This window comes from Pseudophryne corroboree, chromosome 5 (assembly GCF_028390025.1).
Source record: "Pseudophryne corroboree isolate aPseCor3 chromosome 5, aPseCor3.hap2, whole genome shotgun sequence".
Lineage (NCBI taxonomy): Eukaryota > Metazoa > Chordata > Amphibia > Anura > Myobatrachidae > Pseudophryne > Pseudophryne corroboree.
The window spans coordinates 179332074-179345149 of NC_086448.1; positions in this window are offsets into that span (position 1 = coordinate 179332074).

Here is a 13076-nt window from a genome sequence, read left to right on the forward strand (position 1 = left end):
AACAGTCAAATAGATTTCAGTGTTTCCATAGGAAACCTTATCTTCACCAAGCTGTCTTGAGATCCAGATTAGTTCTGAACCCCCTGTATACTTTTCTAAAAGAAATATACAAGAGTAAAAACTTAAATTTATCTTGGATGACTTGACAAAATCTCCACAGCCTTTGAGTTATCCACAACTCAACCTCATTTTTCACAAAATGATTCCTTCTTAGAACCCCAGCAATTCCATCCGATACCTTTGAGATACTAGATCCTGAACTCATCTGTTCTGCACAGATTCCTGCCAATGCCTGACATATTTCAGAAGACTGCCCCCTATTGGCATAGATGCAGGAGACCCATAGTAGTTATCGACTGCTTTTTCTGAAAGTTTGGCAAAAGGACTGCCTCAGCATTCCTGTAGAATATCTACCACCGTAGTACCATGCTGGCACAAAACGTCTGGCTTCTAGAAAAATTGCTGCATAGAAGATGGCATAGGAGACCTACTTCTATCCTGAGGTAACTTTCAGCCTGCTACCAAACAGCAGGGAACTTTCATAAGCAAAGAAAGCAGACTTTCCTTTCTATGTAGATCTGCCCATAAATGCACCACAGAGCTGTAATTCCAACATATTCTATGAGAAAACATACAGCTATTATATATCTGTATATAAAGTCCTGAAATTTTCTCTTCCAAGACTGTTCATCATAGTCCAAGCCTCAATGCACTAAACCTACAGCACCTTGTAATTCCCAGATGGTCTCCCATCTAAATACTAACCATGCCCAAAGCTGCTTAGCTGCCAGGAACTGAAGAGATTGGGCATGTGCAGTTTATTGAAGCTGTGACAATGAAGCTTTAGTAACATCAGTTTTAGAAAAAAAAAACTTGCTGTATACAGTATATGCATATTATATTATAATATTATATATATATCCACACACTTTATATATTTGTTATATTATTGATTGATTTATTTCAATGCTACAATACAGCCCTGCTCTCTGTGGGGGACTGTGAGGACCAGTTCCCGGGATCGGCTCTCCCAGTGGTAGCTTATGAAACAGCCTCTGCTGCTGCAGTATCAGCTCTAGGAATTGTTCATCAGTTTAGGAACTGCTCATCATAACGGATACACATGATAAATTCTCTTGGTATCATCCAACATTCTGCCATCATAATCAAAGTCCACACTAGCAATGTAGGTTCAGACTTTTTATAATATACACTGCTTAGCTTCCACGATCAGACAGATTAAGCATATCCAGTTTGGTATATTTTACTTGATGGGCTGAACACATACTGGTGCAGATAAAACTAACAAGTCCAGGGTGTAGCCCACAATTCCTTAATTGGCAATTAGACAACACACAGAATATGAGGCGTGCTGTATGCACTATCAGGAGAGTGATCTTTAACCACTTCAATACAGGTACAGTTTTTTGCATCCTGACAGCACAAATAAATGGGGTTTCTTATAAGTTTTCTTCTTCATTCCAACGCAGGAGACACAATGCAGCATAGGATGGTAACAAGACTATATCCTGACTAACACTATATTAATAAAGTGCCCTCTATGAGGACTTACCTCTCCTTTTTGGTCACATACAGGCTTTTGGGGAGAAGGCTCTCCTTCATATTGTCATAGGCATGTAGCATAAATTGGAGGGACCAGCAGCTCCATTATTTCTCGGTGCACGGCGCCACTCTGCCTCTGACCCCTAACTTAGGGTGGGCATATGTTCGGACCATCTTCCTGGGACAGTCACCAGCCATCACCCATCACATGCACCTCTGCCAGTTGCTCTGCAGGGCCAGGGAGCATAAAAACACATGTGGCTGCAAATGGAGAGAGGAAAGCCAGCAGCGATCCGGCTTTGTAAAACATACAGACAGGCACTTACTTGACTGGCCTTAAAAACTGCCGTGCACCAGCCTCTCTCCAGGGTGCCACCCCATCCAGATCGCGGCTACACAGAGGCGCATTTACTGGGTATAGAAAATGAGGTAAGCCCTTGGAACAAAATAACAAACAACTACACTGTCCTGACTAGGAGACAGGAAAAAAGACTGAGGAGGAAGAGGAGGAGTAGCTCTATATACCCTAAGTGGGCGGTCCCTGAAGTGTGAAAAAACTTCCTGTCTAGAACTAGGTGGATGGGATGCAATCCCCAGAGTAATGGCTGCCATGAAGTAGTGCAGAAGAAAAACTGCATAAAGCTGAATTGTTTTGCAGTTATTTATAAATAAAAATAAAAATGAAAATCAACTTAATTTTAAAGGACAATTGAAAGGATTAAGCGGGGAAAGAACTGGATGTGTGGAAATTCTGATCTGCGCTAATGAAGATTCTATTATTCCTTGTTAACAGTTGAGTGTGTTTCGCAGAATGAAACGGTTGTAACCAAATAAAAAGTTTATTGAGTGATTTATTTATTTTTTTGAAAGTGATAGAAGAATAAGGAAGCAAAGGAACCTGAAGATCACTATGACTTAAAAAAAAAATCTCTACTTTAGAAGTAATTTGGTTAACAATAAATACGTATAAATAAAATGAATACCGGATTCAAAATATTAGATTATTGGAAATATGTGCATCTGCTTTTTCATGCGTACACAATTGGAAACTTAAGGCAATGGAGAGGAATAGACAATACAGAAATGCTTGTGGCCATATACTATGTTATATTTTATTTATTTTCTTCTTTTGCTGTTCAAAGTACCATATTTTAATTGAATTACATTCAGAACACCCTTCTACTTTACTTAGAGCTGAATTAAGACTTCATAGGGGCCAGGGACAGGTGAGCCAGGGTGAGACCTGTATTGTTGAAAAATAATAGCATTAGTGTTATCATGCACTAGAGAATTTTAAAAGCAGGTGGCAAATATTATATAATAAAGAGAATACATTAAGGAATATTACTTTAATATAAACCCAAATACAATATTAATACAAAGAACATCCCAATGATCACCATAATATACACAGGAGTTGGGGTTTGTGATGTGAAATTATTTGGATTGTGTAATAAATATGGATGGCACACTGGAGGGGGGTGATGTGGGTCTATGAGGATAATTGATACTGGTGACATACTGGGGTGGGTGATGTGAAGCACCTGCCTTATCTTATTTCAGATGGTATAATTAAAAACATGTGGAAAGTAAAAATATCAGTCCCCATAATCTCTCCTCTGTTCAGTAAATGTCAAATCAATGCAGATGACATGAAGTTACGAGCTTGATGACAGGACAATATGTTGCTACCCATCTCACTGGAATACAGCCAGGTATTAAACATTCAGACACAATGCAAGGTTCAACAGACATTGGGGAGAGGGGGACATCACAGAGCACTTACCTCCATACTGCTTACTAGCAGCCCCAGTTATCATCTACCTGAGTTTTGGAAGTGACGTGTGTGCAGGTGCTGATATTGAAGAGTTCTATAGGCTGCACACACCAGCAGGTGGCTCCATCAACAGCACAGTTACTTAACAAGTGGCTGCTGTATAAAATGTATCAATATATATTTAATATATATTTAATTATAAATATTTAAAGTAAACATATATCAAATATTTAAAAAAGACGGTGCCGATAGAGTTTCACTTTAGAGAATTGAACTAAAAATGAATGTCTTACTACTTTCTATATAAAAAGGAAGTTTATAAAACCACCAATAGAGCCATGGAACGTTTTTTTCACTCTCCTGTGTGCTCATAAGAATTGCACGACCCCTTGTGAATGGTCCGTTGTAGAAATCTTTAAGAAAAAAAAAGGGGATAAGGGTTTAGTGCAACACCATTAGGATAAAGACCCCACTTTTTGGATAAAATGGACTCACATTTGGATTACTTCCGCAATGGCATATAGAAACCACCCAGAATGGTGACCAGAATAGACACAAGGTGCAATAGGTAGTGTTATTTCCACAGTCCTGTGTTGCTCTGCAATAGTATAATCTCGAGGAAAAGATAGAACCTTAGTGTAACATTGCTGGTTTTAAGCAAAAAACTATTTATACATTGCACTGACATTAAAACATTTTTAAGGCACATAATAAATAGAGATGAGCGGGTTCGGTTTCTCTGAAACCGAACCCGCACGAACTTCATGTTTTTTTCACGGGTCCGAGCAGACTCGGATCCTCCCGCCTTGCTCGGTTAACCCGAGCGCGCCCGAACGTCATCATGACGCTGTCGGATTCTCGCGAGACTCGGATTCTATATAAGGAGCCGCGCGTCGCCGCCATTTTCACACGTGCATTGAGATTGATAGGGAGAGGACGTGGCTGGCGTCCTCTCCATTAGAAATTAGATTAGAAGAGAGAGAGAGATTGTGCAGAGTCAGACAGAGTTTACCACAGTGACCAGTGCAGTTGTTGTTAGTTAACTTTTATTTATTTTAATATAATATATCCGTTCTCTGCTATATCCGTTCTCTGCCTGAAAAAAAACGATACACAGCAGCAGCCAGTCACACAGTGTGACTCAGTCTGTGTGCACTCAGCTCAGCCCAGTGTGCTGCACATCAATGTATAAAAGGCAAAGCTTATAATAATTGTGGGGGAGACTGGGGAGCACTGCAGGTTGTTATAGCAGGAGCCCCCAGGAGTACATAATATTATATTAATTTAAAATTAAACAGTGCACACTTTTGCTGCAGGAGTGCCACTGCCAGTGTGACTAGTGGTGACCAGTGCCTGACCACCAGTATAGTAGTATATTGTTGTATGTATTGTATACTATCTCTTTATCAACCAGTCTATATTAGCAGCAGACACAGTACAGTGCGGTAGTTCACGGCTGTGGCTACCTCTGTGTCGGCAGTCGGAACTCGGCAGGCAGTCCGTCCATCCATAATTGTATTACAATATATACCACCTAACCGTGGTATTTTTTTTTCTTTCTTTATACCGTCGTCATAGTGTCATACTAGTTGTTACGAGTATACTACTATCTCTTTATCAACCAGTGTACAGTGCGGTAGTTCACGGCTGTGGCTACCTCTGTGTCGGCAGTCGGCAGGCAGTCCGTCCATCCATAATTGTATTATTATTATAATATATACCACCTAACCGTGGTTTTTTTTTCATTCTTTATACCGTCATAGTGTCATACTAGTTGTTACGAGTATACTACTATCTCTTTATCAACCAGTGTACAGTGCGGTAGTTCACGGCTGTGGCTACCTCTGTGTCGGCAGTCGGCAGGCAGTCCGTCCATCCATAATTGTATTATTATTATAATATATACCACCTAACTGTGGTATTTTTTTTTCTTTCTTTATACCGTCGTCATAGTGTCATACTAGTTGTTACGAGTATACTACTATCTCTTTATCAACCAGTGTACAGTGCGGTAGTTCACGGCTGTGGCTACCTCTGTGTCGGCAGTCGGCAGGCAGTCCGTCCATCCATAATTGTATTATTATTATAATATATACCACCTAACCGTGGTTTTTTTTTCATTCTTTATACCGTCGTCATAGTGTCATACTAGTTGTTACGAGTATACTACTATCTCTTTATCAACCAGTGTACAGTGCGGTAGTTCACGGCTGTGGCTACCTCTGTGTCGGAACTCGGCAGGCAGTCCGTCCATCCATAATTGTATTATTATTATAATATATACCACCTAACCGTGGTTTTTTTTTCATTCTTTATACCGTCGTCATAGTGTCATACTAGTTGTTACGAGTATACTACTATCTCTTTATCAACCAGTGTACAGTGCGGTAGTTCACGGCTGTGGCTACCTCTGTGTCGGCAGTCGGCAGGCAGTCCGTCCATCCATAATTGTATTATTATTATAATATATACCACCTAACCGTGGTTTTTTTTTCATTCTTTATACCGTCGTCATAGTGTCATACTAGTTGTTACGAGTATACTACTATCTCTTTATCAACCAGTGTACAGTGCGGTAGTTCACGGCTGTGGCTACCTCTGTGTCGGAACTCGGCAGGCAGTCCGTCCATCCATAATTGTATTATATACCACCTAACCGTGGTTTTTTTATACCACCTAACCGTGGCAGTCCGTCCATAATTGTATACTAGTATCCAATCCATCCATCTCCATTGTTTACCTGAGGTGCCTTTTAGTTCTGCCTATAAAATATGGAGAACAAAAAAGTTGAGGTTCCAAAATTAGGGAAAGATCAAGATCCACTTCCACCTCGTGCTGAAGCTGCTGCCACTAGTCATGGCCGAGACGATGAAATGCCAGCAACGTCGTCTGCCAAGGCCGATGCCCAATGTCATAGTACAGAGCATGTCAAATCCAAAACACCAAATATCAGAAAAAAAAGGACTCCAAAACCTAAAATAAAATTGTCGGAGGAGAAGCGTAAACTTGCCAATATGCCATTTACCACACGGAGTGGCAAGGAACGGCTGAGGCCCTGGCCTATGTTCATGGCTAGTGGTTCAGCTTCACATGAGGATGGAAGCACTCAGCCTCTCGCTAGAAAAATGAAAAGACTCAAGCTGGCAAAAGCAGCACAGCAAAGAACTGTGCATTCTTCGAAATCCCAAATCCGAATTCCGAGCCCACCCGCTGGCGGTGATGCAGGGCAGTCTGGAGCGACTGCTGATGCTGACATCTGGTCCGGACTGAAGGACCTGACAACCATTACGGACATGTCGTCTACTGTCACTGCATATGATTCTCTCACCATTGATAGAATGGTGGAGGATTATATGAGTGACCGCATCCAAGTAGGCACGTCACACAGTCCGTACTTATACTGGCAGGAAAAAGAGGCAATTTGGAGGCCCTTGCACAAACTGGCTTTATTCTACCTAAGTTGCCCTCCCACAAGTGTGTACTCCGAAAGAGTGTTTAGTGCCGCCGCTCACCTTGTCAGCAATCGGCGTACGAGGTTACATCCAGAAAATGTGGAGAAGATGATGTTCATTAAAATGAATTATAATCAATTCCTCCGCGGAGACATTGACCAGCAGCAATTGCCTCCACAAAGTACACAGGGAGCTGACATGGTGGATTCCAGTGGGGACGAATTGATAATCTGTGAGGAGGGGGATGTACACGGTGATATATCGGAGGATGATGATGAGGTGGACATCTTGCCTCTGTAGAGCCAGTTTGTGCAAGGAGAGATTAATTGCTTCTTTTTTGGTGGGGGTCCAAACCAACCCGTCATTTCAGTCACAGTCGTGTGGCAGACCCTGTCACTGAAATGATGGGTTGGTTAAAGTGTGCATGTCCTGTTTTGTTTATACAACATAAGGGTGGGTGGGAAGGGCCCAAGGACAATTCCATCTTGCACCTCTTTTTTCTTTTATTTTTCTTTGCGTCATGTGCTGTTTGGGGAGGGTTTTTTGGAAGGGACATCCTGCGTGACACTGCAGTGCCACTCCTAGATGGGCCCGGTGTTTGTGTCGGCCACTAGGGTCGCTTATCTTTCTCACACAGTCAGCTACCTCATTGCGCCTCTTTTTTTCTTTGCGTCATGTGCTGTTTGGGGAGGGTTTTTTGGAAGGGACATCCTGCGTGACACTGCAGTGCCACTCCTAGATGGGCCCGGTGTTTGTGTCGGCCACTAGGGTCGCTTATCTTTCTCACAGAGTCAGCTACCTCATTGCGCCTCTTTTTTTCTTTGCGTCATGTGCTGTTTGGGGAGGGTTTTTTGGAAGGGACATCCTGCGTGACACTGCAGTGCCACTCCTAGATGGGCCCGGTGTTTGTGTCGGCCACTAGGGTCGCTAATCTTACTCACACAGCTACCTCATTGCGCCTCTTTTTTTCTTTGCGTCATGTGCTGTTTGGGGAGGGTTTTTTGGAAGGGACATCCTGCGTGACACTGCAGTGCCACTCCTAGATGGGCCCGGTGTTTGTGTCGGCCACTAGGGTCGCTGAGCTTAGTCATCCAGCGACCTCGGTGCAAATTTTAGGACTAAAAATAATATTGTGAGGTGTAAGGTGTTCAGAATAGACTGAAAATGAGTGTTAATTATGGTTATTGAGGTTAATAATACTATGGGATCAAAATGACCCCCAAATTCAATGTTTTAAGATGTTTTTTAGGGTTTTTTGAAAAAACCACCCGAATCCAAAACACACCCGAATCCGACAAAAAAAATTCGGTGAGGTTTTGCCAAAACGCGGTCGAACCCAAAACACGGCCGCGGAACCGAACCCAAAACCAAAACACAAAACCCGAAAAATTTCAGGCGCTCATCTCTAATAATAAACCACACGGAATGGGGACCCAAGGGAATGCTGGATGCAGAGGTTATATTCATCTAGTCTCAAAGTGAATGGTTCCGGATACCAGCTGTTGGACAGGTAGGCAAAACTCAAGCGATCCCACAGGTACAGCAGCATCACATGCTTAGCATGTTTCGGACCTCATGGTCCTTCAACTGTACCTACCTGTATTTATTCGATTCATAAACATGCTTAATCCTACACCATGTTATTTACCCAGGGCCAAATACTATTCTATTCAACCACTCTCCTGCCCCGCAGCAATGCCTCTGGGAGACAATGGTACCATGTTGTATATCTTGTTAGTTTGGACAACATGTTAATATTATAAATGATATGGGCAAATACTTTAATTTACTGACCAGTGCCCTGAATTTCTGACCACTCTATGCTGAAGTCTAATCTACCTTAAGTCAAGACTTGGCCCACTCCAAGCAGTATTAGGGAGGAGTATAAAGAAATGGTTGAGAAAAGTTGTCCTTTATTCAAGGAAAGTTAAGCCATAGCTCAGTGGTTCCCAAACTGGGTGCCGTGCACTTGCAGGGGTCCTCTGGGTTGGTGGGCCATGACTATTTCAAATTATTTATGGTCACTGTAATAGGTAAAACCAGTGCTTGTGGCTTCCAGTCATAAAACATGTGGACAAGTAGAAAAACATCCTGTGCCTCACCACATAACTGACCATAAGGATGACATATAAACACAATTTACTTTATTTTTATTTATTTTTTTATTTCTCACAAAAAAAATGTTGTGTCCTTATACTCTAGGGAGCTATGATTCAAAAACGTTTGGGAACGACTAAACTGGGTTAGGGTGAGGTGAACAGCTACCATCTCCTGGGGTAAATGGCAGGATGCAGCTGCTGAGAGATCACACAAGGCCGTTGGTTTGTTGTAACTGGCCTCAACCAGTTTCATTGTGCAGAAAAATAGGAGTAAACATCAAAATAAATACCTTGCCATCCAGTGCTAGCTATACATGAGATAACCCTAACTCACTAAAACAAATACAAAACGTTTTTACCAGGCACAGCTCACTGGATTTTGAGAGCAGGTTTCTCCTCATAGAGACTCCATAGTCTCTCCTTTTCCACAAGCAGTGTGAAAGAGAAATGATTAGGCTGACAGCCTTTTTAACACACCCACCCAGCTGAAAGCCCTAATTAGCCTTCTGTGAGGCAAAAAACCCAAAGACTCGAACTGGGCCTAAATTGATGGAGAACCTCTTCTCACACCCAACCCTAGGACCCTAATCCGGTTCTTACCAAAATCCAACAGCTGTCAGCAGAACTAACACAATGGGGCAGATGTATGAAGCGCCGTGTCGCTATGTGCCTTTGTGCACATAGCGCACGCTAAGTCCTGCATTCTCCGCTTCACCGCAATGTATGAAGCAGCTCTCAGTGGGGATCTAAGGAATGCACACAGCGCATACTGCAATAACGTTTGCTGCGCTGTGTACATAGGAAGGCGATGGGCACCTGATGTATGAATGGTGAGGTGGCTCTTTACCTCACAATAATCCCCCTCTGTACTTCGCCAGGTCAGGGCTGGCGCTGCTGCACTGTAGCTTCTTCGTTTTTTGTTTTTTTTCTTAACAAAACTTTATTGTCTGGCCACGGCGTCCTGAGGGCTCCTCTGCGCATGCGCCGGTATGCACAGCACGGCTCGCTGGGAGCTGGGGAGACGGCACATGTGCACTGCAACGCTCGCCTCAGCTCCCCTGAGTACTTAGATGTATCGCGCATGCGCAGGAAGAAGTGCGAGGCATGAAGGTGTACTGCGCATGCGCGGGACCGCAACGAATGGGGAAGAGAGGGGTGTAACGGCATTGCCACCCCTGCACATAACGATTCCTTAAAGGGGCAGGAGCAGCAATCGTACATTAGGGGGAAAAGTAAGTTCATAACACAGCGAAAATGCAGTGAAGTGTCAAGTGCTCATAAGGAACATTAGGGTACACTTTCATACATCTGCCTCAATATTCCTGGGGTTTAAAAACACATAGGTAAGAAACCTGGGGCAAATATACCTGTCTTCCACCGCTACTCCAGTGATCTTATCACACTAGATATATTCTAACTGAAAAGAAAAACTGTTTTACATACTGGGAGAGATGTATGAAGCAGTGATAAGGGTGGAGAAGTGGGCCAGTGGAGATGTTTCCCATGGCAACACTTATTTATTGAAATGTGTTTAAATATTCTTAATATGTTTTAAATAATTTGCTACCAAATTTTTATACTGCGAAATCCATGTCTCCAAGTCTTTAATTATATTATTGTTTACTTATGAATGTGTCAATTATATGGTGTATGCAGCAACACCCCTCAGATGACTGAAGGTTCCAACTGTATGCGAAAACTCATAAAAAGAGATGCGTCCGACTCAGCTCTAAAGTGACAACATATTCCACAGTTCTTGGCAAGCAGTGGCATAGAACAGATGCATTTCAACAATAATGTTATGTTTCTCTATTTACCATCATTTATATGCTTTTTCTATGAAACAAAATGCGGAAATAATCAACATCTACATGCCAAGCATATACTGTACCACCCAACTTTCCACTGATTTAGGTAGTAGAGTGCCAGTTTGTAGGCACCATTCTGCCAGTCAGCTCATCTGTTCCAGCTTGCTGGAAACTGGGAGGTGTTTTTCCGTTCACCATATTCCCAATTATCTACTTGTGTGCCAAGTGTCTTCAGGACTATGCATACATATAAGGGTCAGGTTGAGATTTTGGTGGTCATTCCGAGTTGATCGCTCGCTAGCAGTTTTTAGCAGCCGTGCAAACGCTATGCCGCCTCCCACTGGGAGTGTATTTTAGCTTAGCAGAAGTGCGAACAAAAGGATCGCAGAGCGGCTACAAAGTTTTTTTGTGCAGTTTTAGAGTAGCTCAAAACCTACACAGCGCTTGCGATCACTTCAGACTGTTCAGTTCCTGTTTTGACGTCACAAACCCGCCCTGCGTTCGCCCAGCCATGCCTGCGTTTTTCCTGGCACGCCTGCGTTTTTTCGAACACTCCCTGAAAACGGTCAGTTGACACCCAGAAATGCCCACTTCATGTCAATCACTCTGCGGCAACCAGTGCGACTGAAATGCATCGCTAGACCCTGTGTGAAACTACATCGATCATTGTAATAGTACATCGCGCGTGCGCATTGCGCCGCATACGCATTTGCAGAAGTGCCTTTTTTTTGCCTCTTCACTGCACAGCGAACAAATGCAGCTAGCGATCAACTCGGAATGACCCCCTTTGAACGTGGAGGATTTTTAGAAGTTTCAAACCCGCAGCACATTGCAGCACATTACAGTGATTTTGGTCTCCAAGTTCCCCGATTTATTATCCAGCAGTTTGGAGCAGCAAACTGAATCTCAGGGGTCGATCCAATTAGCCACGAAGGGTGCGATTTGCCATTCACCCTTCACGGGTTGAAATCAGCGCCTATTCGCACAAACTTCTTGGACCTTTATGGGGTGGCGAGCACTTTTGTGCAAATTTGGGCCACCATAAAGTGCGGCTTCTGCCGCGATGATTTGCACCTACAAGATCATTGCGGGTAATTGGATTAACCATATAGTGTTTTTTTACTATGATTCTTACAGGGGGGAAAATCCCCTCTGTTTCCCTGACTGCCAAGTACAGTAGCACGGGGCCCCCCAGGTACCCTCACCATGTATTCTCACTGTGTGTGGGAAAGCTGTAAATGTGCAAAATATATTTTCCAAATTTATATCAAGATAAATTTACTTTAGAAATCAGCTTGTATGTTTCAGTGCTCAGGGTTCAAATAAACATATTAGTGACACACTTTGTATCTTACAATCACAGCTAGTTTTGCAGGAAGCGAAGATTGTGCACGCCACAAGCTAGCTCCACACACAGCAATTACAGGGCTGCTTGCAAACTATAATTTCATTTTAACTGCCTCTTTGTCTTTCTTGAGCGCCACATTGTTTGGATCTCAGCAGGGGGAGCAAGAAGCTATTATTTGTGGTGATTTCTATCCCAGACAAGCATACATCCTGGGCGTCTTTTCTTTTTCCTAAATGCATTCTGTAGTCCTCTTCTCCTTTTCGTAAAAAAACCCCACATACATGAGAACAGCACACATTATCTAATTTAATACAAATATTTTACTGTATGTGCAAAGTAATTATTTTGTATGTGAACCTACCACTCTACTTTTCTTTGCCATTAAATGTTATCATATTGTATACATCAGTCAGTTGTGTACTCCTAAAAACATTCAGTAGCTTAACTAAATGAATTGTAATATCATTCTTGCATATGTTATGTAGCCCTGGTGTCTTTAAATACAGTAAGTTCTCAGTGGTGAAGCAACAGATGCTGCACATGGGGGATAGAGGTGAGTGGCCCTACGTGCGTATTTATATGTTCCTCAAGGTGTATACACACAATGAGATTTTTGCCTGTGATTTGACTATAAAGTCAAAATCGCAAGGAAAGTTAGTGCAGATCACAAGGTGAAAGTCATCTTGCGTTCCCGATGCGTGGTCCTGCGAGGTCGGTATCGTAAGCTTAGATAGACTGTGCAGGCAAGTCAATGTTGACTATCTCCTATATAATAGCCCAGTTCTGTCACTCTGTGACTGTGTGGATAACGCTGGGCGTGGCTAGGAGCTCTCATTGGGTTAGCAGCAGGTCTATCACACCCAATCCACAGATGATTGGGCGAGAAATGCCCTCCCACACAGGTTACATCCAATGGGAGGCTCTGCCCTTTGGCTGCTATGTGTTCCCAGAGCAGGATTAACAATGGGGCTGATGGAGCTACAGCTCCAAGCCCACACCCCAAAATAGGCCCACTGCATCTGCAGCAAC